This window comes from Protopterus annectens, chromosome 15.part0 (genome assembly GCF_019279795.1).
Source record: "Protopterus annectens isolate FY-2018-M chromosome 15.part0, PAN1.0, whole genome shotgun sequence".
Lineage (NCBI taxonomy): Eukaryota > Metazoa > Chordata > Ceratodontiformes > Protopteridae > Protopterus > Protopterus annectens.
Genome location: NC_056749.1, coordinates 103,998,885 through 104,025,104, shown reverse-complemented (window position 1 = coordinate 104,025,104; position 26,220 = coordinate 103,998,885).

The window sequence follows — 26,220 nt, the reverse complement described above, 5'->3', positions numbered from 1 at the left end:
TACCTTACCATAATATAATTCAACAAGCACTGTTGTACCTTACCATAATATAATTCAGCAAGCACTGGTGTATCTTACCGTAATATAATTCAACAAGCACTGGTGTACCTTACCATGATATAATTCAACAAGCACTGGTGTACCTTGCCATAATATAATTCAACAAGCACTGCTGTACCTTACCATAATATAATTCAACAAGCACTGGTGTACCTTACCATAATATAATTCAATGAGCACTTTTGTACCTTACTATAATATAATTCAACGAGCACTGATGTACCATGCCATAATATTATTCAACAAGCAGTAGTGTACCTTACCATAATATAATTCAACAAGCACTGGTGTACCTTAATATAATATAATTCAGCAAGCACTGGTGTACCTTACCATAATATAATTCAACAAGCACTGGTGTAACTTACCATAATATAATTCAACGAGCACTGCTCTACCTTACCATGATATAATTCAACAAGCACTGCTGTACCTTACCATGATAAAATTCATCAAGCACTGGTGTACCTACCATGATATAATTCAACAAGCACTGGTGAACCTTACCATAACATAATTCAACGATCACTGGTGTACCTTACCATAATATAATTCAACAAGCACTGGTGTACCTTACCATGATATAATCCAAAAAGCACTGGTGTACCTTACCAAGATATAATCCAACAAGCACTGGTGTACCTTACCATATTATAATTCAACAAGCACTGTTGTACCTTACCATAATATAATTCAACAAGCACTGGTCTACCTTACTATGATATAATTCAACAAGCAATGGTGTACCTTACCATGATATAATTCAACAAGTACTGGTGTACCTTACCATAGTATAATTCAACAAGCACTGGTGTACCTTACCATGATATAATTCAACGAGTACTGGTGTACCTTACCATGATATAATTCAACAAGCACTGGTGTACCTTACCATAATATAATTCAACATGCACTGGTATACCTTACCATAATATAATTCAATGATCACTGGAGTGCCTTACCATAATATAATTCAACAAGCACTGGTGTGCCTTACCATAATATAATTAAACCAGCACCTGTGTACCTTACCATAATATAATTCAACAAGCACTGGTGTACCTTACCATGATATAATTCAACAAGCACTGGTGTACCTTACCATAATATAATCCAACAAGTACTGGTGTACCTTACCATGATATAATTCAACAAGCACTGCTTTACCTTACCATAATATAATTCAACGAGCACTGGTGTACCTTACCATGATATAATTCAACAAGCACTGGTGTACCTTACCATAATATAATTCAGAATGCACTGGTGTACCTTACCATAACATAATTCAGCAAGCAATAGTGTACCTTACCATAATATAATTCAACGAGCACTTATGTACCTTACTATGATATAATCCAACGTGCACTGGTGTACCTTACCATGATATATTTCAACAAGCACTTGTTTACCTTACCATAATATAATTCAGCAAGCACTGCTGTACGTTACCATAATATAATTCAACAAGCACTGGTGTACCTTACCATAATATAATTCAACAAGCACTGCTGTAACTTACCATGATATAATTCAACAAGCACTGGTGTACCTTACCATGACATAATTGAACAAGCACTGGTGTTCCTTACCATAATAGAAGTTAACAAGCACTGCTGTACCTTACCATGATATAATTCAACAAGTACTGGTTTACCTTACCATAATATAATTCAACAAGCACTGCTGTACCTTACCATAATATAATTCAACAAGCACTGGTGTACCTTACCATAATAAAATTCAACAAGCACTGGTGTACCTTACCATAATATAATTCAACAAGCACTGGTGTACCTTACCATAATAAAATTCAACAAGCACTGGTGTATCTTACCATAATATAATTCAACAAGCACTGGTGTACCTTACCATAATATAATTCAACAAGCACTGGTGTACCTTACCATAATAAAATTCAACAAGCACTGGTGTACCTTACCATAATATAATTCAACAAGCACTGCTGTACCTTACCATAATATAATTCAACAAGCACTGGTGTACCTTACCATAATATAATTCAACAAGCATTGCTGTACCTTACCATGATATAATTCAACAAGCACTGGTGTACCTTACTATAATATAATTCAGCAAGCACTGGTGTACCTTACCATAATATAATTCAACAAGCATTGCTGTACCTTACCATGATATAATTCAACAAGCACTGGTGGGCCTTACCATAATATAATTCAACAAGCACTGCTGTACCTTACCATAATATAATTCAACAAGCACTGGTGTACCTTACCATAATATAATTCAACAAGCATTGCTGTACCTTACCATAATATAATTCAACAAGCACTGGTGGGCCTTACCATAATATAATTCAACAAGCACTGCTGTACCTTACCATGATATAATTCAACAAGCACTACTGTACCTTACCATGATATAATTCAACAAGCACTGGTGGGCCTTACCATAATATAATTCAACAAGCACTGGTGTACCTAACCATAATATAATTCAACAAGCACTGGTGTACCTTACCATGATATAATTCAACAAGCAGTGCTGTACCTTACCATAATATAATTCAACAAGCACTGGTGTACCTTACTATAATATAATTCAGCAAGCACTGGTGTACCTTACCATAATATAATTCAACAAGCATTGCTGTACCTTACCATAATATAATTCAACAAGCACTGGTGGGCCTTACCATAATATAATTCAACAAGCACTGCTGTACCTTACCATGATATAATTCAACAAGCACTACTGTACCTTACCATGATATAATTCAACAAGCACTGGTGGGCCTTACCATAATATAAATCAACAAGCACTGGTGTACCTAACCATAATATAATTCAACAAGCACTGGTGTACCTTACCATGATATAATTGAACAAGCACTGGAGTTCCTTACCATAATATAAGTCAACAAGCACTGCTGTACTTGACCATGATATAATTCAACAAGTACTGGTGTACCTTATCACAATATAATTCAATAAGGAATGGTGTACCTTACTGTAATATAATTCAACAAGTACTAGTGTACATTGCCATGATATAATTCAGCAGGCACTGGTGTACCTTACCATAATATAATTCAAGAAGCACTGCTGTTCCTTACCATAATATAATTCAACAAGCATTGCTGTACCTTACCATAATATAAATCAATGAGCACTGGTGTACCTTACCATAATATAATTCAACAAGCACTGGTGTACCTTACTATAATATAATTCAACGAGCACTGGTGTACCTTACCATAATATAATTCAACAAGCATTGCTGTACCTTACCATAATATAAATCAATGAGCACTGGTGTACCTTACCATGATATAATTCAACAAGCACTGCTGTACCTTACCATGATATAATTCAACAAGCACTGGTGTACCATACCATAATATAATTCATCAAGCGCTAGTGTACCTTATCATGATATAATTCAACAATCACTGCTGTACCTTACCATAATATAATTCAACAAGCACTGTTGTACCTTACCATAATATAAGTCAGCAAGCACTGGTGTACCTTACCATAATATAATTCAACAAGCACTGGTGTGCCTTACCATAATATAATTCAACAAGCACTGGTGTGCCTTACCATAATATAAGTCAACAAGCACTGCTGTACTTTACCATGATATAATTCAACAAGTACTGGTGTACCTTATCATAATATAATTCAACAAGCACTGGTGTACCTTACCATGATATAATTCAACAAGCACTGGTGTTCCTTACCATAATATAATTCAACAAGCACTGGTGTACCTTACCATGATATAATTCAACAAGCACTGGTGTTCCTTACCATAATATAAGTCAACAAGCACTGCTGTACTTTACCATAATATAATTCAACAAGTACTGGTGTACATTGCCTTGATATAATTCAGCAGGCACTGGTGTACCTTACCATAATATAATTCAAGAAGCACTGGTGTTCCTTACCATAATATAATTCAACAGGCATTGCTGTACCTTACCATAATATAAATCAATGAGCACTGGTGTACCTTACCATAATATAATTCAACGACCACTGTTGTACGTTACCATAATATAATTCAACGAGCACTGGTGTACCTTACCATAATATAATTAAACAAGGACTGCTGTACCTTTCCATAACATAATTCAACAAGCACTGGTGTACCTGACCATGATATAATTCAGTGATCACTGCTGTACCTTACCATGATATAATTTAACAAGCACTGCTGTACCTTACAATGATATAATTCAACGAGCACTGGTGTACCATACCTTAATATTATTCAACAAGCAGTAGTGTACCGTACCATGATATAATTCAACAAGCACTGGTGTACCTTACCATAATATAATTCAACAAGCACTGTTGTACCTTACCATAATATAATTCAACAATCACTGGTGTACCTTACCATAATATAATTCAATGAGCACTTTTGTACCTTACTATAATATAATTCAACGAGCACTGGTGTACCATACCATAATATTATTCAACAAGCAGTAGTGTACCTTACCATAATATAATTCAACAAGCACTGGTGTACCTTACTATAATATAATTCAGCAAGCACTGGTGTACCTTACCATAATATAATTCAACAAGCACTGGTGTACCTTGTCATAATATAATTCAACAAGCACTGGTGGACCTTACCATGATATAATTCAACAAGCACTGCTGTACCTTACCATGATATAATTCAACGATCACTGGTGTACCTTACCATAATATAATTCAACAAGCACTGGTGTACCTTACCAAGATATAATCCAACAAGCACTGGTGTACCTTACCATATTATAATTCAACAAGCACTGTTGTACCTTACCATGATATAATTCATCAAGCACTGCTGTACCTTACCATAATATAATTCAACAAGCACTGGTGTACTTTACCATGATATAATTCAACAAGCACTGGTATAACTTACCATAATATAATTCAACAAGCACTGGTGTAGCTTACCATAATATAATTCAACAAGCACTGGTATACCTTACCATAATATAATTCAATGATCACTGGTGTGCCTTACCATGATATAATTCAGCACACACTGGTGTGCCTTACCATAATATAACTCAACAAGCACTGGTGTCCCTTACCATAATATAATTAAACCAGCACCTGTGTACCTTACCATAATATAATTCAACAAGCACTGGTGTACCTTACCATGATATAATCCAAAAAGTACTGGTGTACCTTACCATGACATAATTCAACAAGCACTGCTTTACCTTACCATAATATAATTCAACGTGCACTGTTGTACCTTACCATGATATAATTCAACAAGCACTGGTGTACCTTACCATAATATAATTCAGAAGGCACTGGTGTACCTTACCATGATATAATTCAACAAGCACTGGTGTACCTTACCATTATATAATTCAGCTAGCACTGGTGTACCTTACCATGATATAATCCAACAAGTACTGGTGTACCTTACCATGATATAATCCAACAAGTACTGGTGTACCTTACCATGATATAATTCAACAAGCACTGGTGTACCTTACCATAATACCATTATATAATTCAATGAGCACTGGTGTACCTTACCATAATATAATTCAACAAACATTGGTGTACCTTACCATGATATAATCCAACAAGTACTGGTGTACCTTACCATAATATAATTCAACAAGCACTGGTGTACCTTACCATAATATAATTCAACGAGCACTGGTGTTCCTTACTATGATATAATCCAACGTGCACTGGTGTACCTTACCATGATATATTTCAACAAGCACTTGTTTACCTTACCATAATATAATTCAGCAAGCACTGCGGTACGTTACCATAATATAATTCAACAAGCACTGGTGTACCTTACCATGACATAATTGAACAAGCACTGGTGTTCCTTACCATAATAGAAGTTAACAAGCACTGATGTACCTTACCATGATAAAATTCAACAAGTACTGGTGTACCTTACCATGATATAATTCAACAAGCACTGCTGTACCTTATCATGATATAATTCAACAAGCACTGGTTTACCTTACCATAATATAATTCAACAAGCACTGATGTACCTTACCATAATATAATCCAACAAGCACTGGTTTACCTTACCATAATATAATTCAACAAGCACTGGGGTACCTTACCATAATATAATCCAACAAGCACTGGTGTACCATACCATAATGTAATTCAACAGACACTGGTGCACCTTACCATGATATAATTCAACAAGCACTGGCGTACCTTATCATGATCTAATTCAACAAGCACTGGTGTTCCTTACCATAATATAATTCAGCAAGCACTGGTGTACCTTACCATAATTTTATTCAACAAGCACTGGTTTACCTTACCATAATATAATTCAACAAGCACTGGTGTACCTTACCATGATATAATTCAACAAGCACTGGTGTACCTTACCATGATATAATTCACCAACCATTGGTGTACCTTACCATGATATAATTCAACAAGCAGTAGTGTACCTTACCATGATATAATTCAACAAGCACTGGTGTACCTTACCATAATATAATTCCACAAGCACTGGTGTACCTTACCATGATGTAATTCAACAAGCACTGGTATACCTTGCCATAATATAATTCAACAAGCACTGCTATGCCTTACCATAATATAATTCAACAAGCACTGGTGTACCTTACCATTGTATAATTCAACAAGCACTGGTGTACCTTACCATGATGTAATTCAACAAGCACTGGTGTACCTTGCCATAATATAATTCAACAAGCACTGCTATGCCTTACCATAATATAATTCAACAAGCACTGGTGTGCCTTATTATAATATAATTCAACGAGCACTGGTGCACCTTACCATAATATAATTCAGCAAGCACTGGTGTACCTTACCATGATGTAATTCAACAAGCACTGGTGTACCTTGCCATAATATAATTCAACAAGCACTGCTATGCCTTACCATAATATAATTCAACAAGCACTGGTGTGCCTTATCATAATATAATTCAACGAGCACTGGTGCACCTTACCATGATATAATTCAACAAGCACTCGTGTACCTTACCATAATATAATTCAACAAGCACTGGTGTGCCTTACCATAATATAATTCAACAAGTACTGGTGTACCTTACCATAATATAATTCAACAAGCACTCGTGTACCTTACCATAATATAATTCAACAAGTACTGGTGTACCTTACCATAATATAATTCAACAAGTACTGGTGTACCTTACCATAATATAATTCAACGAGCACTGGTGTACCTTACCATAATATAATTCAACAAGCACTGCTGTACCTTACCATTATATCTTAGTGAGTTACATATGTAACCTGCCATAATGATGCTATTACTCATCATAAATGATTTTAAGAAATAATAAAAGTTTACTTTTTACCATCTCAGGTACCAGAATTACTTCTTTAGAACTGTTTGGAACACAAGCTACTATCTTACTCGAAGTAACACAGACACCTTCTAGTAATATCAGATAGCTAGTACAACTTATTAATTCTTTTAACTGTTGGATAAATGAGAGGTGAGTCTAGGTTAAATTATCTTCAGGTATAATTATTATTATAGTTAAGGTAGAGCTGCAGAGGGGTATTACAGAAATCACTGTTTTGATTAATGATACACTACTGTAGGCAGGACAGCTTTCCCCAACTGTCCCATTACAGTCTGGTAAGGATACAATTGTCTGATAGTTTGATATTAGCACTGACTGTACAGTTGTTTATTTTGTTATCTTTTGTGAGATATTGCCAGACCTTTTACAATGTTCTAATGAGTTGATGCAGTTCTGTGATCTGTTTGCTGCACATTATTTTCTAGCAGCTGGAAAATAAGTAAATTAATTAATTAATTAATTATTTAAAACATATTTGACATGTTCTACCACTATGGTTGTTGGATCATTCTGTGTAAAAGCACTAATAAACGTTTTCTTCTACCCTCTAGTATCTGTTGAGTTATGTTTAATGGCCTATAGTTGCAACTATTCAGCCAGCTGTATGAACTAGTTCACCCTCTCCAGGGAAGAATTTGCTATTTAGCAAAGAGTGTTTTAGAAGTAAGTAGAAGAACCAGCAGACACATGGCCATCCTTTACAGGTGTTTTTATTCTTTATGTTCTAGTCCTTCTGATGGCTGTCAGTCACAATGCAATGCATACTTTTCCCATGCAGAACTCATATGTATATTCACACATATAAGAACACTCCAACCAGGATGCTATATACCTGTTTGCAAGATTGTGCTTGTCTATATCCATTTCATTAAGCTCATGACAATCTGTCAAATGGTACCGGAGCCAAGGGACAATGGAGCTGCTATCCCCTTCACATGGAAAAGGTGACATTTGCTGCTAACCCCTTTCTCTCCTCAGTTGTTTCCTTCTGTGGATGAGCTCACAGACTGAATTGGAGCAACTAGATCCAGTCAGGGATTATCTCTCACAGAGTCTAAATTAAACTCTTATAACCCTCCTCTCACAGAGTCTAAAGTAAACTCTTACATCCCTCCTCTCACAGAGTCTAAATTAAACTCTTACATTCCTGCTCTCACAGAATCTAAATTAAAACCTTGCAGAGGTTTCCATGACTAGAAAAGAACAAACAGTATTGCTTTGGATTTTTGGGCGTTTCAAATGAGCTAACAGCTATGAAGACAGGTCTAAAGAATATTAAAACCCTTTTGCTTGATTTCTTTAATGCATAATTTGATGAGGTTGTTTGCAATGCATAATCTGATGGGCTTGGCGATGTCATGTCTATTGTCTGATCCACGATTCTGACATCTAATTCACAAAGAAACCATGTACTGACACCTTCATATCGTATGTACTTTTGGTCTAAGTGTGTTGCCCCCATTTGTTAATTTCTGTTATTTGTGTCAGACTGTCCTAAAACCATGACAGGCAGGAGTTGTTCCCAAGATTTTCTATCAGTATACAGATGAGGAAAAATGGTGAACTCAGATGAAAGACTTGGAGTAGTTTGGGTTTAAGAGAACTACACCTCTTATCCATATATGCCAGGGTATTTTTCATGATTATAAGCAGAGGTCTGCCTTCCACCATTGATAACTGTGAAGCTGTGGTGTACATTAGTCGACCTTGAGTACTAGAAGAAAGTTAGTCGACCTGTTTGGCACACTTTTTATTCTCCACTACTTTGGACAGACAACCTTAACAGCAAAAGAGGTCTGCAGTTTTCCATACTGCTAGGAATGCATTATTTAGGGATAGATACTGCATTATTATAGCAATAACCCACGCCTGGGTGTGGGTAATGCTAAATTTACCCACGGTTGGCGTGGTTTGGTCCCGAGGGCGAAGCCCGAGGGACCAAACAAAGCCAACCGTGGGTAAATTTAGCATTACCCACACCCAGAAGTGGATTATTGCTATTATACCATGACATTATTTAAGAAAAGAAACTGTTACTTTTCTTAAATAATGGCATAGTATAATGCCTGTTTACTGCCCTTCCGCAGATGTCTGGCATCCGCGGCAGTTCTGATGTACTGCACGCCTGCACAGTACATCAGAGCTGTGGGCAAAAGCAACGGAGAAAGCAAGATCTCCGTTGCTTTTTTTTAGTGTCTCGCTATGTTAAATGAGTTTAACATAGCGAGACAGTTTTCAAATAAGCAACGGACTCCGTTGCTTATTTTAAAACTGTCTCGCTATGTTAAACTCATTTAACATAGCGAGACACTAAAAAAAAAGCAACGGAGATCTTGCTTTCTCCATTGCTTTTTTTTAAAACACTGTCTCGCTATGTTAAATGGGTTTAACATAGCGAGACAGCTTTAAAATAAGCAACGGAGATCTCCGTTGCTTATTTTAAAGCTGTCTCGCTATGTTAAACCCATTTAACATAGCGAGACAGTGTTTTAAAAAAACGAGTTATACTAATGGAAAAAAAGTCCGGGCGACCGGACCTTTTTCCATTAGTATAACTCGATTTACAACGGGCACGCTGGCCAATCAGCGTGCACGTTTTGGGGGGGGGTCATGGTATAATAGCTATGTAACAGTGAGGTAATCTCCCCTCTCTATGTCTGGTGTCAGTAAGCAGTGTTACTGCTATGGCTAAGTAGTCAGCCATGTTTTACTAAAATAATAATGGAAAACCTTGAAGCAGAGGCACTGCAGTCTTCTTCAAGCCAATTTACTCCTAAAACAATAGAATGAAAAATGCACTTTTTATAAAGCACAATCGAACAAAACAAGTGAGAAGTTTTAAATTATATGTTGAGAACTATTTAACACCAGTTTGTTAAGTAGACATGCTGTCACGAGTGACATCATAGTAAATGTATTGTTTGTCCCTAACAGTCATCTAATTGATATTTCTGAAGTCTTCTACTCTGTCCACAGGGCACTCAGAGATTTTGTTTTTAATACAGATGGCATTACTCTTCAAAAGCCTTTTGATTAAAAAACAACCCAACAACCCAGAATTATAAACAGCAGATCTCAGAAACTTTGCAGAATATTACTTCTTACATTCCCTTTTTATTGCTGCATGTTTTCCCCTGAGAGCTATCTATATCAGTAAATCATGCGACAGCTACGGCCTTAAAAACCTTATTGCCCACCTACTTGCTAATGTGTATTGCAGGAGGTATTCAAGATTGAGCATCATATGACATTGACATCCCTTATAAGATCATGAAAGCATAGGATGCAGGGAAGCTGCTGTAAAGCCAAGGGGTAATGCAAGATTAAATGAAACATTTAAAAATGCAATGCCTGTTTTAATTTCTCATTTCTTTTGTTCATCTGCAATTTATTGTTCACATGGTTAGAGGAAAGTATGAATGTTGTCTTTTCGAATATTAAAAACAGGAAATGTTTTTTGAAGTACACTGTATCTCCTGGCTTGTTGTCTCTTCTTGTTAGTGTAACAAAGATAAAGACCACTGACTTTCTTTCTGTTGGAATGCAATTGCTATAATGGCAAATGGAATTAATGGTTTGCATGTCAGTAAGACAAAAGGATGTATTCAAATGTAATGAAACAGCATTGGATATATATTGGAAAGTATATTGTTATCATAGCAACTAAAAACTAGTTTTATTACTTTTTTCCCTCCAGTGTCAGAAAGTGATGTCAAGTCATGTCATAATCATTTAGGCATGTGGAAAAGACACTGACCATAGCTGTGTATACCAAGCTATGTCAAACTTGATCATCTACATGGCCTTGATGTTAGCCTTGAGACTGGAGAAGTAAATGCCAAAGAGAAGTGGTCCTAGTACTGATCCCTGGGGACACCACTGGTAACTAGTCTTTTTAAAGAGAACATGCCTCTCAGATTAATAAGATTTGATTCTATCTGTTAGCCAGTTTGCTATCCAGAAGGTAAGACAGAGGTTTACGTTTAGTTTGATTAGCCAATTGATAGTGCTAAAATGTGGGATGGTATGAAAGGCCTTGGCCAGGTCCAGGTAGACAGCAGGAACTGCTTTGCCTAATTCTAATGCATGAGTGACTTGCTCAAGAAGCCCACCAGGTTCAGGAGGCAGCATCTGCCTTTAACAAACTCCAAAGCACTTAGGACATGGGCTACCTATTCCCTGGTTAATAAGTTCCATAATGAAGCATGCCATTGTTTCCTGGATAAGGATATTGAGAGTTATAGGTTTGTAGTTTCTTGAATCGGTAATGGGCCCCCCTTGTGGAGTGGGGTGACTGTCCCAGTTCTCCCTTTTTTTGGCACAAATCCAGCAGAAAGGCTGAGGATGAACAAAATAAAAGCTTGTAAAAGCTTTGAGAGATGTTATCTAGCTGCTCTAGAAAAAAACGCAAATAAAACTGGTTCATGTACTGGTTTATACCAGCATGAAATTACTAAGCAAGTGTCAGCTTTGAAAACCTTGTTGGTTTTTATGAGCCTCTCACTAAAGCTAAGGACTCTGTCTACAGTTTCACAACAGTGTACTTGGATCTGTTCAAAGCTTTTGACAGCATTCAACATAAGTTAAAGCTGATTCTGTGGTAAAGATACCGGATCAAACCATTTCTCACCCCTTCTGCTAGAGCTACTATTGCCCACTCCCATCTTATATCCACTCTCTTTTATGCCTCTCCTATCTTCACTAACCTCAAGAAATCTAACCTAAACAAACTAGCAACTTGTTATAATAACATTGCCCGCTTCACCACTGGCAACCCCTTCAGAACCCATCACTGCCTTAATTTGAAACATCTAGGCTGGCTAGAACTACAAAACTTTCTTACACTCACACAACTTATTATTGCCCACAAAATTTTGTACCAACCTGATAACACCCCTATTCTATCACAGCTTTTACCCCCTTATAACAATCTTACCTCCCTTCGCTCCTCTTCTAAACTCTTGACCAAACCCATAAAAGCTCACAACCTAGCTGGTGACTCTTTATTCACTAATACCATAGGCCGAGTATGGAATTTACTACCTAGGGATATAACTCAAATCACATCCCTACCCCTCTTCAAACAACAAATCAAACTGTACTTCCAAAATCACTGGCTTTGCTCATGTAGTACACCTGACTAACTTCTCTCCCCCCTCTTCTGACCTTTAACCCTACCTTGTGCCTATTACCTACCTTTTCCTCTTCCATTCCCTTGAAGTCACTCTATGCTCTAACCCATTTGTCTAATCCTCTCCCATATCCTCTTGTTTGTCATTCTTTTTCTCTCATTTCTTGACTTCTGTCTCTTCCCTCTCTTCTTACATTACTTTTTTTCCTCCTTCTTCTCCACCCACTTGCATTTTTTTTCTTATTGTAGTAGGAGCCTTATGGCATAGCCTGTTTGAAATTAGTAAAAAGCCTGGAAACTGTCCTATCTCTAGTCAGGACTTCTATTATGATGTGCCTTAATTTTTGTTAATTTTAATTTTATCACCAAGTTTTTATTACCAATTTAATTTGTTTTATTACTCATGTTGTATTACTTTTATTCTATGTGCTTATCATTAATATGTCTCATTGTTATGTTCTATGTGGAGCTTTTCTCCCCGGGCCTCTACTGAAAATGGAAATATATCCAGCTAGACTAGCCCGGTCAACAAATGTAAAATAAAAATAAATAAAATAAATGAATCCCTTCATAATTGAATGGTTTGTATTCTGGTTAAAAATGTAGATTACAAAGAGTGAGGGTCAAAAGTTATTTTTCTTATTGGTCACCTGTTTCAATAGGAGTGTCATAAAGTTAAACTCCTTGGACTGGTCCTCTTTAACATGTTTTTACACTAATCCCTTCATCTAGAAATTTATGGTTAACAAAATATGCAGACACTATAAAGTTGAACATTTATTTGTAGTACAGAGGATTGTAATCGTAATAATTATTTAACAAATATATATGTATGACTGAAAACTGAAAATAAAGACAAATTTAATTCTGATAAAAGTAGAATGGAAGATTTGTAAGGGGTGTAGTACTCATTTGAGTAATTTTAAAATGAAGAAAGGAAGAGAATGTAAGACCCTAGGTCAATGCCAATGCACAAACAGTAAAGAAAAAGGCAGTAGGTCTTGTGGGACATATTTATTTAAAAATATACCATCTTGTTCTCATTCTACTTTATATGGTAGTACTATAATGCATATAATTCCTTATTCTGCATTTATAATAAGAGAGATTGTAGTGCCATGTAATATGTTCAGTGTAAATTCACCAGAAGAATACAGGAATGCAATGAATTGTTTTGTGAAAGTAGGCTGAGATGTTTGGGAATACAGATGTATTCAAGGCCAACTGTGCTTAGCTTTTAAGATTTTCCATTTTAAGGAATTAACTACAAGAAAAAACTAGTTAAGCTAGAGTTTTCACTGCTGGGTTCCTTGAAACCTCTTGTAAAAGAGGATAATGAGATCTATGCAAATGAGCCCTTAAGGACATCAGGTGTTTCAGCTATATGGCCATATAGCTGAAACACCCAATGTCCTTAAGGGGTCATTTGTATATATCCCATTATACTCTTTTATAACAGGTTTTAAGGAACCCAGCAGTGAAAATTCTAGCTTGGCTAGGTTTGTCTTGTAGTTTTTTTACTAATTGGATTGGCTGTGTGTCCTGTTTACTCTTTTATAATAATGAATTAAGGTAATTTATAATGTAGATAGTCAATGGTGCACAGTTAACTCAAGAGGAAGACAAGTCACATTTCAATTTAATAAATGTAAAACTAAGGTAAGAGCTAGGATTATTACTAAGTCATTGGTGAAATTGTGGAATAGGCTATTTCTAAAAATTAGACTGAGTAACTCTATGGAACAATGCAAGCATTTATGAGATTCGTGGATGGGACCATTTGTCTATTGAACCTATTTGGAGTCTGAATTTTCATTGGCCTCTTGCCTTTATGCAGTTAGTTTAAATTATGAAACTATGAGTAGGCTTAGTGGTGAATCTGCCTGACAGTATTTGGTGCTGACAAGAAGGCAGGCTGGTGCAGTATTAAGACCCATGGAGCTAATGTGTTTAGTCTTGTGGGGAATATTCTGGACTTGCTTGGAGGTGGTCAGAAGGAGTAGTATTAGTGTGCTGATACATTGTGCAAAGTTGGGGGAGATAAAGGAATAAAGTTAGAGCTGAATTTGTCCACTAATATGTTGGCTATTTCCTCAGGGGTAAGATTTATCGCTATGTATTAACATTGCTTGGAATTACTTTTAATGTTTCTGACATACAGAAACTGAAAAATGCTTTGTGCTTGCCCTTAGCACTTGTAACACTAACCCTCTTCTCCCAAGGAAAAGTACAGTAAAGGCTAATTTGCTTAACTTCACTTTTCCTTGGTTATCTTACTTCAGTAATGTTATGGTCGTCCACAGTGAAACACAGCTCAGCACCCCTTGGAATAAAACTATTCTAGAACAGTTTACCTAATGCAGAGGGTGCCCTGATTCTTTAAGAAGCTCATTTTTTTTCATACAAGTGATTTTATATTTCCATACATTCTTTTCAAAAGACTTTAGCAAGGTGCTAAAAACTCTACATAATCACTATGTACAGAACTATTAGCAATATTACTGAATGCAAATGGATTAACAAGCTAAGCAAAAAACAAAAAAAATGAAATATTTTCTAATCAAAACAGTAATATTTTTATAATTGCATCAGGTATCTGCTATAGCAAAATAATCAACATTCCTTAGAAAACCATTAGAAGAATTAGGAACAAGCAGAAAAGACTGTTGTGAGTATATCAGTAACTGAATCCTCAGAGTCCATGGTCACCAAACAATGACTGAAACAAACAAAAAATGCAAATGACCTGACAACGGAATATTAAATACAGAAACAAAGAAGACAACTCCAAAATGGATTTGAAGAAATGTTTTTAGAAACATAGGTTAATTTAGCCTCTTCATCTATTGAATTAGAATGTTTATTAACATTTGTTTAGAATTAACCTTTGTTAAAAACAGTTGGCATATAAAAGAACACACCCAGGAAAGACTTAATAAATAAGATTCCCAATAAGATGTATTGACTGTCTGGCTGAAATAAAAAATAATTGGTAAAAAGCAATTAATAATGACTAGATATTATTATTAAAATTAATCAATTAAATTCATGCATGTAGTAAAACATTTAATGTACAAAAATCACTCCTTTTACAGGTCACTGCTTTAGGACACGTTTTATGCTGAGATTTCCAATGATGTCCAGTGAGTTAACTCATTGTGAACAGGTTAGCTTGATGAGTTTGTTTTAAGAATTCATCTGCCACACACTATTCTAAAACAACATGTCATTTTCTTTTTATGGGTATGTTTTATTGGTCAATGTATGAGCTTCAGTGGTCATACATATATGAAAACCTAGTATGTTTGGTTTCTTAATAAATTATTCATTCCTAACCATCTTCTGATACTTTTCTACACCTAACGAATGTTGTTCTACAACTGTTCCACTATGAAAGATCACAGGAATACCCCTTGAAAGTAAACAGTCTAATTACAGATGACTGAGCAATATCTCACATAACAAAACTGAATGCAACATTGCTTGCAGAGGAAAGACTCCCTGTGCATCACCTATGCAGCAGACTTGGCCCCTTATGGCCCCTTATACAGCCAATGCCTAAATATACCATCTCCACAGCTCTACTAGTGGGAGAAAAGAGAGACACCCTTCTAGACAAACAAATACTTTGCGATTGTGATTTTGTATCTCCTGTATATTATTAGCAAACATGGTTAAGGAAATCAAAACATGGAGAAATGGGATCAGAGAGTCAGTGATCAACAAAAATAAATCATCTAAAAACTACAGTATTTTATGCAATGCACAACTGCTTATTTTTTTCTCATTCAATCTCATAATCTACAGACATACCACCAGGTAGAGCTGTCATCAGGTGTAATGTTAAAATTAGAATTGAATGTAGAGCAATTTCAAACTTAAATGAATTAATTTTAGTTTTTATCATTTTCAGTAGGTAGATTGCTATGAAATGCATTAAGGTTTAGTATTAATGAATGGCTGACCTTTTAAAGATGTTTACATAGAGGACTAAAGCTCTGAGTTCTTAATGAGCTGCGTCCTGTGTCCAGGGTACAGGGTTTGATTCCTTACACCTTCATTTGCAATTATCACAGGGGACTACAGCTCTGAGCTGTTAATGAGCTGCTTCCTGTGTCCAGGGTACAGGGTTTGATTCCTTACACCTTCATTTGCAGTTATCACAGGGGACTAAAGCTCTGAGCTCTTAATGAGCTGCTTCCTGTGTCCAGGGTACAGGGTTTGATTCCTTCCACCTTCATTTACAGTTATCACAGGGGACTAAAGCTCTGAGCTCTTAATGAGCTGCTTCCTGTGTCCAGGGTACAGGGTTTGATTCCTTACACCTTCATTTGCAGTTATCACAGGGGACTAAAGTTCTGAGCTGTTAATGAGCTGCGTCCTGTGTCCAGGGTACAGGGTTTGATTCCTTCCACCTTCATTTGCAGTTATCACAGGGGACTAAAGCTCTGAGCTCTTAATGAGCTGCTTCCTGTGTCCAGGGTACAGGGTTTGATTCCTTACACCTTCATTTGCAGTTATCACAGGGGACTAAAGTTCTGAGCTGTTAATCAGCTGCTTCATGTGCCCAGGGTACAGGGTTTGATTCCTTCCACCTTCATTTGCAGTTATCACAGGGGGCTAAAGTTCTGAGCTGTTAATCAGCTGCTTCATGTGCCCAGGGTACAGGGTTTGATTCCTTCCACCTTCATTTGCAGTTATCACAGGGGACTAAAGTTCTGAGCTGTTAATGAGCTGCGTCCTGTGTCCAGGGTACAGGGTTTGATTCCTTCCACCTTCATTTGCAGTTATCACAGGGGACTAAAGCTCTGAGCTGTTAATGAGCTGCTTCCTGTGTCCAGGGTACAGGGTTTGATTCCTTCCACCTTCATTTGCAGTTATCACAGGGGACTAAAGCTCTGAGCTGTTAATGAGCTGCGTCCTGTGTCCAGGGTACAGGGTTTGATTCCTTCCACCTTCATTTGCAGTTATCACAGGGGACTAAAGCTCTGAGCTGTTAATGAGCTGCGTCCTGTGTCCAGGGTACAGGGTTTGATTCCTTCCTCCTTCATTTGCCTACTGTGTGACTCTGAGCAAGTCATTTAAGGAGGCATTATTCCTGGGCCACCCCTGAAAAGGGACAGTTGTGGGCATACCTGGACAACAAACAGGTAAAAAATAATAAAAATAAATAAAAAACACACAATTCCATTATACAAGAAAGTAAGGACTTGTTTTCTCTTATTAAATAAAGGCTTACAGTTATAGAATTTAGTTAGTGTTGTGTTGTATTAATGACTGAGTAAACATCTATGTTTAAAAATGTGCGCGCGCACGCGTGTGTGTGTGTGTGTGTGTGTGTGTGCGCATGCGTGTGTTTGTGTGTGTGTGTGTGTGTTTGTGTGTGTGTGTGTGTGTGTGTGTGTGTGTGTGTGTGTGTGTGTGTGTGTGTGTGTGTGTGTGTGTTTGTGTGTGTGTGTGTGTGTGTGTGTGTGTGTGTGTCTGTGCAAGTGAGTGTGTATATGTGCATGTTTTTGTACAGAGGAAGAAAAGAGAGATGTCAGGGAACCAAGTCAAATAATTTTCATGTATTTAAATACAGCTGCTCCCCTCCTATTATGCTTTTGTATAAGGAACTAATAATATTTAAGAACATTGACCCTGGCCCATGTGAACTATAACCTGTGAATATAGTATATACAGGATGCTTCTTGATACCTCTGATCACCAATATCTGTAATCTAAATTTTCTGAAATATGGTCTCTGAGGAGAAATGGTGTTTCCTTTAACGTCATATAGTTCTGAAGGGGAGATAAGGGGGTGACATCACCCCCAACAGGATTACAGAAAATACAATTTATAGGAAGCATAAATTGTTGTTAGCTTTTTAAGAAATAAATATTGCATACTACTAATATTAATTAAATTACCCTTAGACATGAAACTAAATGTTGTCATTCTCACCATACAGTTCCTTGATGGACTGCAAGTAATTAGATACAGTTATGCAGTTCACAGAGCACAATCTGGTGTTCTTAACAATCTCTAGGGAAACCCTGGTCCCGTTCTACATTCTCACAGCAGATGCATTAGTCAAAATGTGTGTATCTATACATAAGCAACAGCCTGGGACAGCAGCATAAACATTTTGGTAGTTTATTCCGTAGGAAGATTATTAAGTCAGTATGAGTGCCAAACAGCGAGTTTTATGACCTACATGTTGTATGTTGACTCACTAACACCACCCTTTCTTTATATGGATGCACTTTGGATGTGAGGATATTAGCATTGTTTCTTCTGTTAAAAAGATGAGCCAATTTACTTCTGACTGTATTTAAGACAACTGAAGCAGATATATACAGTGTTTAATGTTTAATGATCACCTATATACATTATTTAATGTTTAATGATCACCTATATACATTGTTTAATGTTTGATGATCACCTTCATGTTATATTAATGTTGTGTAATGACTTATTGATGATTTTTTTTTTACTTGTGTTTTTCAGATAAAGAAGCTTTGGTCAGTTAGACTAATCTAATACCCAGAATAATTAATAATTCTCCAACCTGCTGAGTGTACATCAAATTGGGGGGCACTATTTGGAACAGTAAATTAGATGGCAATTTGATGGAGATGCATGGAAGAATGTAAACCCTTACTAATGGTCATTATGGCTACATTGGTCCTTTAGGTTACAGATGGTCAGTACAATTCTGCTAAGTATAATTCCATTTTCCATCAATGTTTTGACATTGTTAACTGCTTCTTTAACTAAATGTTGTAGCATATTCTTGCATCTGTAAATATATGTGTGTATTTTTTTTTTCTTCTGTAAATATGTTTTCTTTATTTCTTATGTGATCCTATTCATTCAGGCTATGCCAGCAAATGGTCCATTGAGATCAGTGCACTACCCTGGTAAACAAATATAAATAAATAAATAAATACATACACAAATAAATAAATAAAATAAAATAAATGTTAAGTACCAAAGAGGAATCCTTGCTGAGTGGAACAGCAAATGAATTAGGTATCAGGTAATGGGGACTATAGTAACCTGGGATATAATAGGAGCACTGCAGGAGGGATGCCATAGGGGACAGCTGTAAGCCCTATCCTAGGGCTCCATTTCCCTTAGGACTGGCTGCGATTGTATGAATGTTCACATATAGTTAAAAAGAAAAGAAAGAAGGACATGACCTCTAGAAACTCGCAAAGTCAGCGGGTGCATAATGACAAGAAGAGCAAAGATAATGCTAAAAACAAAGAATGAAGCTAGACGTGCTAATAGTGAGATAGAAATGGGGCTGCTGAAAAGAATATAAAATAGGGAGTAGAGATTTTACTCAGCTAGGTGGAGCAAAAAAAGGAGAACACAGCAAGAAAAAGCACCTAATAAAGGAGATGCAGAGGTTTAAAAAGAAAGGGATAGGCAGAGATTTTAAATTAATTATTTGCATCTGTTTACATGAAGAAGAAAGATGCATAAGAGCATTACTGCAAAGAAACAGGGTGGGTGTCAGGGTATGCACTAATGTTCAACCAGTGATAGCAAATGTCAGTGTCAGAAAAGTCTAGAAACACCAGCATTTTAGTCAAACAGGTAACTTCACTAACCCTGAACATACTGGCACTAGACTCAGAAAGGCAGTGTATTGTGGTATACAGAATGACAATGACATACAAAGGTCTTTGCAATAACTGGTGCACATTCACAGTATATACAAAAACTTTAGTAGCTTTTCTTTAATTATTGTCACAGGAAGTCAGGGAAGGAAGGTGGTGAAGTAGTTCTTGAGTTAAGGGAGGACAAAGCTCAGAGGCCATACTTAGGAAAACGTAATAGACTCATCAACCGAACTATTCACTGACTCTTGGCTGAGGTTGTCAGTACCCCAAAGAATGTAAAGGTGCCATGTTTTGCAGGTGACACTGTAAGCTACAGGCTATTAAGCTGGAAGAATCCTTGAGAACATTTATAGAGAGACACTCTTTGGCTTTGGGGAGCACAACAATCTGGGCTCACAGCTAGAAGATCCTGATGTGTGAATGTCAGAGAATTATACTAAGTAAGTGAGGAGGTGGATAGGGGTTACATACACCTAGAATCAATAAAGAGCCAGATAAAACAGAGATTTATAGGCAAACTGAGGGTAGGGGTCTGAGAGATGAATCAGTTACGCTGGTACTAGGGTAGCTTGAGGAAGGAATACAGATACTAATAGTGATGGGGGGCTACTGTTAGATGAAATGGCAGGGGGCAGTGGTGTGCTAGAGATGCCTTATTTAGGACTTCTCCTCTTCATTGTGATTGTATAGAATAGAACACTGAGTATAGAAAATGAGGACAATCTGTTTATGAATAACACTCAGAAAGGGGCAGTAGTAAGTGATGAGGGCAGTGATCTGAAGAAGGACTTTAAAAAGCTCACAGCATGAGCTAAAATGTATCAGCTGGAATTCATTGATGAGGACTGAAAAGTGTCTCACCTGGTCTGGGCAGCTATCCCCAGGTATACTATGTAGGCTTGGGGAAATCCTGCATCAGCCAGAGGATCATAAATAAGACAGAGGAGCAATCGAGGCTGTGAATCCACAGTGCCAAAGTGAAAAAGGACTGGGAAAGGGTGTGATGCTGGTTCTTTGCAGTCAGCTGTTAGAACGTTTTGTACTGAGTGTCTATTCAGCAAAATTCCAACTTTTGGAAGTTTGGATTCCAGACTGGCAGTTTGGCAGATGCAAATTAATTATCCATGTTGCACAGCAAAGAAGAAACAATGAGGCAGCAGAGCAGTGGAGAAACAGACAAGATGTAGCTTATTTGGCAAACCAGGTATTCCTATTTTCTCTAAGATTGTATGACTTCCAAGTTATCATGTTGAAGTTAGAAGCCCATTCTGATTTGTTTCACGGAACTGATTTTCTAATCTTCCTTTTATTATGTTGTCTTTAAGTAAGTTTTATGTCTTAAAGTATCACCAATACTGTTGCTGGGCTGTATCTTCAGAGGCACAAACACTAGAGATAATGAGGTAATTATTCTGGCATATTACTTATTGAAAAGGCCACCACTGAAATACTGCATCTAGATGTACAAAGAATTAATGGACAAATGCAGAATTTAAACGAGATACAGGTGCAGAACATAATGTTTTGTCTGAAGATACATCCAAAACAATGCATTTACGTGAATGAAGATAGAGCTGCATGTACATTGCTAACCTATTCTAGTCAGTGAGTTGTACAATTTAGACAGAAAATACTGATGTATCAGTATAAAAAGTACAACATCCTTTTTTCAAATCAATTGACTTAAGGAGGTTCACTTCCCTAATGTTTTGTGAATTTGGCTTGAGAGGAAAAAGAATGGCAAACAAATTCACAGTGTAAAACTAAAGATGCAGACATACAGTCAGAAGGGTTTACTATGCTACCACCAAATGTATAAACGTCAAACACAATGCCTCCTTCGTGTCTGCATGAAACCCATTTTCCCAAGTATATATAAGCTTTAAATATATGTATTCAAGGAGAATAACACATTCTTGCAAATTTATACATGTTAAAAATAAGTGATTTTGCACGGAGCAAGCCCTCTTGCACACCCATGTGGAGGGATTCGCTCCTTATACCCACTTGTCTTCTATATACTCACTCTGAGGTCATTACTACTTAGGGAGTGGTCATTAATATGACATAAAAAGAACAATTGCTCTTTTTCTGCAACCTATTAACCTTAGAGTACAGTAATACTTATACCTCAAGCCTTTACACCATGTTATAATATAAGCAAACAAATAAATGAAACATAATTTAACAAGACTTGATCAACAACAATCAACAACAAAGTGAATAAATGCAGCTTGAACAAAACTTTCTCAGATACATTTCTCAAGCAATGCAGATCCATAGTAATTATATATCATGTGATCTATTGTCTTGTAAGATAGCAGATTTAGTTATAGACTTAGGATGTTTGCCTGAGGGATGACACATACAAATAGAATCTGCTGCTTTGTTAAGGATTTATGCTGCCAAGAGGAATGAAAGTTATTCAGGAACTAAAGTGAATGAAACACTTGGGTGTCATGATATCTAGACATAAAGGGGGGGAGCATGAATGTATAGCATTTTTGTCAAGAATGTCAACTCGGATAGAAAATATAATGCAGAACTTCACCATCTGTAAAGCATACCATAAAACAATCCAGAAGAAGAGATGCTAGTTTATCCAATTACAGATTGCCAGTAGTATTTAGTGGGGACTGACTTGTTTCCATTCAAAGAAGTCCTACAGCTTGTGCGTGCACCTGACTGTTTTTAGTTTTCTGAAATACTCAAACTGACACAAATAATGAGTGCAGATGGGATTAATGCACTAAACTCAGTTCTGTATAAGTGCTCAGGTCCCAAGCACTCAAAGACCACTGTCTCAAAGCCAGGGACTCAAGCATCTTTTAGCATGTACATGCTGTCAGCATCACTTGAACTTGAATGTGAGTTTGAGCAAGCAGCTGCCTGCACCTTACCCAAACACGTTATTGATGTATGAGTGAGGTACATGTGATAGGTGTAGGGAGGGTGGGAGTATAGATTATGGCAAAAATTGGGAATTTTAGGGTTAGCGAGCACAAAGTGTGTTTGAGGGATAGGGAGAGTGAGGGGAGTTTAGAGCAAGGGATCAACAGGGGAGTTTTAGGTTTAGGAAACAGGAGGCTAGTTTAGGATTAGGGAGTGATCTGGGAATTTAGGTTTAGGGTGGGAGTTGATAGTTTAGGTTTAGGAAGTACTCGGGGTGTTTAGGGTTAGGGAGAGAGGGTGGAGTTTTAGGTTTAAGGAACAATCTGTGATTTAAAGTTTAAGGTGGGGGAGTGCAGTTTTATGGTGGGGAGCAAGGATGCAGGTTAGGAGCTGGGAGGCAGTTTTAGGTTAGAGTTAGGGCCCTGAAATGGCTAAACAGTTTCTTAGGGTTGGGTGTTGTGAGGATTAAGAAGTTAGATTGGGCTAGTGAGAGTTATAGCACTTGCTTTTTTGAGCAAGTAGCAGCAAGCGTGTGTCACAAGCTGCTCACACACAAGCACTTGAGTAGATTAACTAAAGTCTATATTTCTAGGACAAGGAAAATGTGATATTTTCACATCTGACAATGGTCTACTAAACAAAATTCAGGAATTCAAAAATTTTATGTGTGACTCAAAATTCAGGCACATAAAGTCTAATCCATTTTAATGTATTAAACATAGCCAAATGTAAAGAATTATATAAACAATGCCATCTTGTAAGATAGGAATACACCTCTGCAAGGACTAATTCTCTTACTGTTTTTTTTTCAGTTTAACTTATTTTGAACCTGTTAGTCCCTTTTCAGACATGTCACAGGAACACTGTTTTGTCAAAGGACTTGCTCAGACTCACACAGCAAGTAAACAAGGGTAGGAAAGATCAAACACTGTACCCCAGAAACAGCTCATTAACTGCTCTTTAGTTCTCTGCCCAACCTGCTAGACCAGCTCTTCTGCTAATGAGCAGAAGGTTCATAGGTTCATAGGTTCATAGGTTGGTACTAGGCTATCAGCCCTAGGGCCTATACAAGCCTAGCCATAACAATTCCCTGGCTATTTCTTCCCACATTATTTACTTTCCTGGATCCCCTGTCTAGCAGGGCGACTGACGTGATCCCTGGGGTGAATTTCCTTTCTCCCATCCAATCGTCAAGGTTCCTTTTGAAGAGGTCCAAAGAGGCACTCTGCTTGACATGTATGGGCAATCTATTCCAGAGTCTAGGGAGTCTCTGGGTCAGGAACCTATCCCTCCAGCATGTTTTGTTTATTGTGATGACAAGGTTTAGATCCGTGGAGCGTGTAGCTCTGAGGGATTGGGATTTCTTTAAGTGTAGCATGTCCAACAGCTCTGGGTTTGACATGGCCTTGTATGTTAAGCAGAGATCACCTCTGAGTAGACGATATGCGACAGAGTATAGCTGGAGTTTTTTAAGGCGGTCAGCGTAGGGCATCTGCTTTAGGCCTGTGATTCTTTTAGTGAGGTATTTCTGAGGCCTTTCCAGTTGTTGCAGATGTCTTGAGAGGTACATACCAAATGGGGCATTGTATTCTATAATGGGTCTAATGAGGGATGAGTACAGTGGGACAATGACCTCCTTTTTCTGGATGAAAAGCCCTTCGTGATGAGGTGTGCCACATAGAAGGATTTCCTGACTGTTGTGGCGATGTGGTTATCGAAGGTGAGACCACTGTCCACCTGTGTCCCCAAGTCTCTTATCACACTTTCTGTGTTTAGTGTACTGCCACTTATATGGTAATTCATGGATACATGTTTTTTCCCAAAGGGGATAACAATACATTTCTTGGCATTGAGCTTGAGCCCATGGCTCTGGCACCAAGCATCTGTTTCTGTAAGGCCCTTTTGTAGAGTATCCACATCATTTGGGGATTCAATAATGGCTCCCAGTTTGCAGTCATCTGCAAACTTTGTTAGCCAGAGTCCCTTAGTGTTGACCTGTACTTCAGAGAAGTAGATGCCAAACAAGAGCGGCCCCAGGACTGAACCCTGAGGTACTCCACTTGTCACTTGTCTGGAGCTGGATTTGGACTCAGCTACTTTTATAGTGTGGGTTCTATCAGTAAGCCATTTAGCAACCCATTGGGTGACATAGGGATTAATGCCCAACTTAGTAAGTTTATCTATGATTCCAGAGTGGGGGATGGTGTCAAAGGCCTTGGCAAGGTCTAGATAGGCTGTGTGGACCACCTTACCCTTGTCCATGGCTCTGGAGACTGATTCAAAGAAGTCAGTCAGGTTCAGGAGACAAGATCGGCCCTTCACAAACCCAAACTGGGTGGGGTCCAGTGTTTGAAGGTTGCCAATGTCTTTGTTTATAAGTTCCATGATAATACGCTCCATGGCCTTGCAGATAAGGCTTGTCAGACTGATGGGACGGTAGTTTCCGGGATCCAAGGTGGATCCCCCCTTGTGGATTGGGATAACTGTAGCTCTGCGCCACTCAGTGGGCACAAAACCTGAGGTAAGGCTATAATTAAACATGACACTTAGGTGAGGTGCCAGTTCATATTGTAGTTCATGTAGTACACAGCCCGGGATGTCATCTGGTCCCATGGATGCTGTATTCTTGGCTTTAGAAAGTGCGTTTTGTACCTGTGTGGCCGTTATTACTGGAATTTGGCAATCTTCCGGTATTGAGATGGGCCATTTAGGGGGTGAGAGGGGGGTGAAGTTGGCACTGAATCGATCTGCCAGGATATTGGCAATATCCTTTGGATCAGTATATTTAATGCCATTCTGTTTTAGCTCAGAGCAGATCTGAGCATTGCCATTTAGATTCTTGACATAGTTATAGAATGCTTTGTGGTTGTCTTTGGAATCTTTGGCAATTTTATTTTCGTAACTAGCTTTGGAGGATTTTATGAGGCATCTCAGTTTCTTACTGAGGCTAGTAAGGGAGTTTTTTGCATCCTGGTTGAAATATTTTAGCTATATTACTGACCCTGAAAATCAAAATAAGTAATGTAAATATTGGAAATAATCAGCAGAGATCAAAATAATGCTATGGTAAAACCTATAGAGAACTGACACATTTTGAATACAAAGCATGGAAAAGTTCATAGCCTGAAGCAGCGTAATTAGTACTA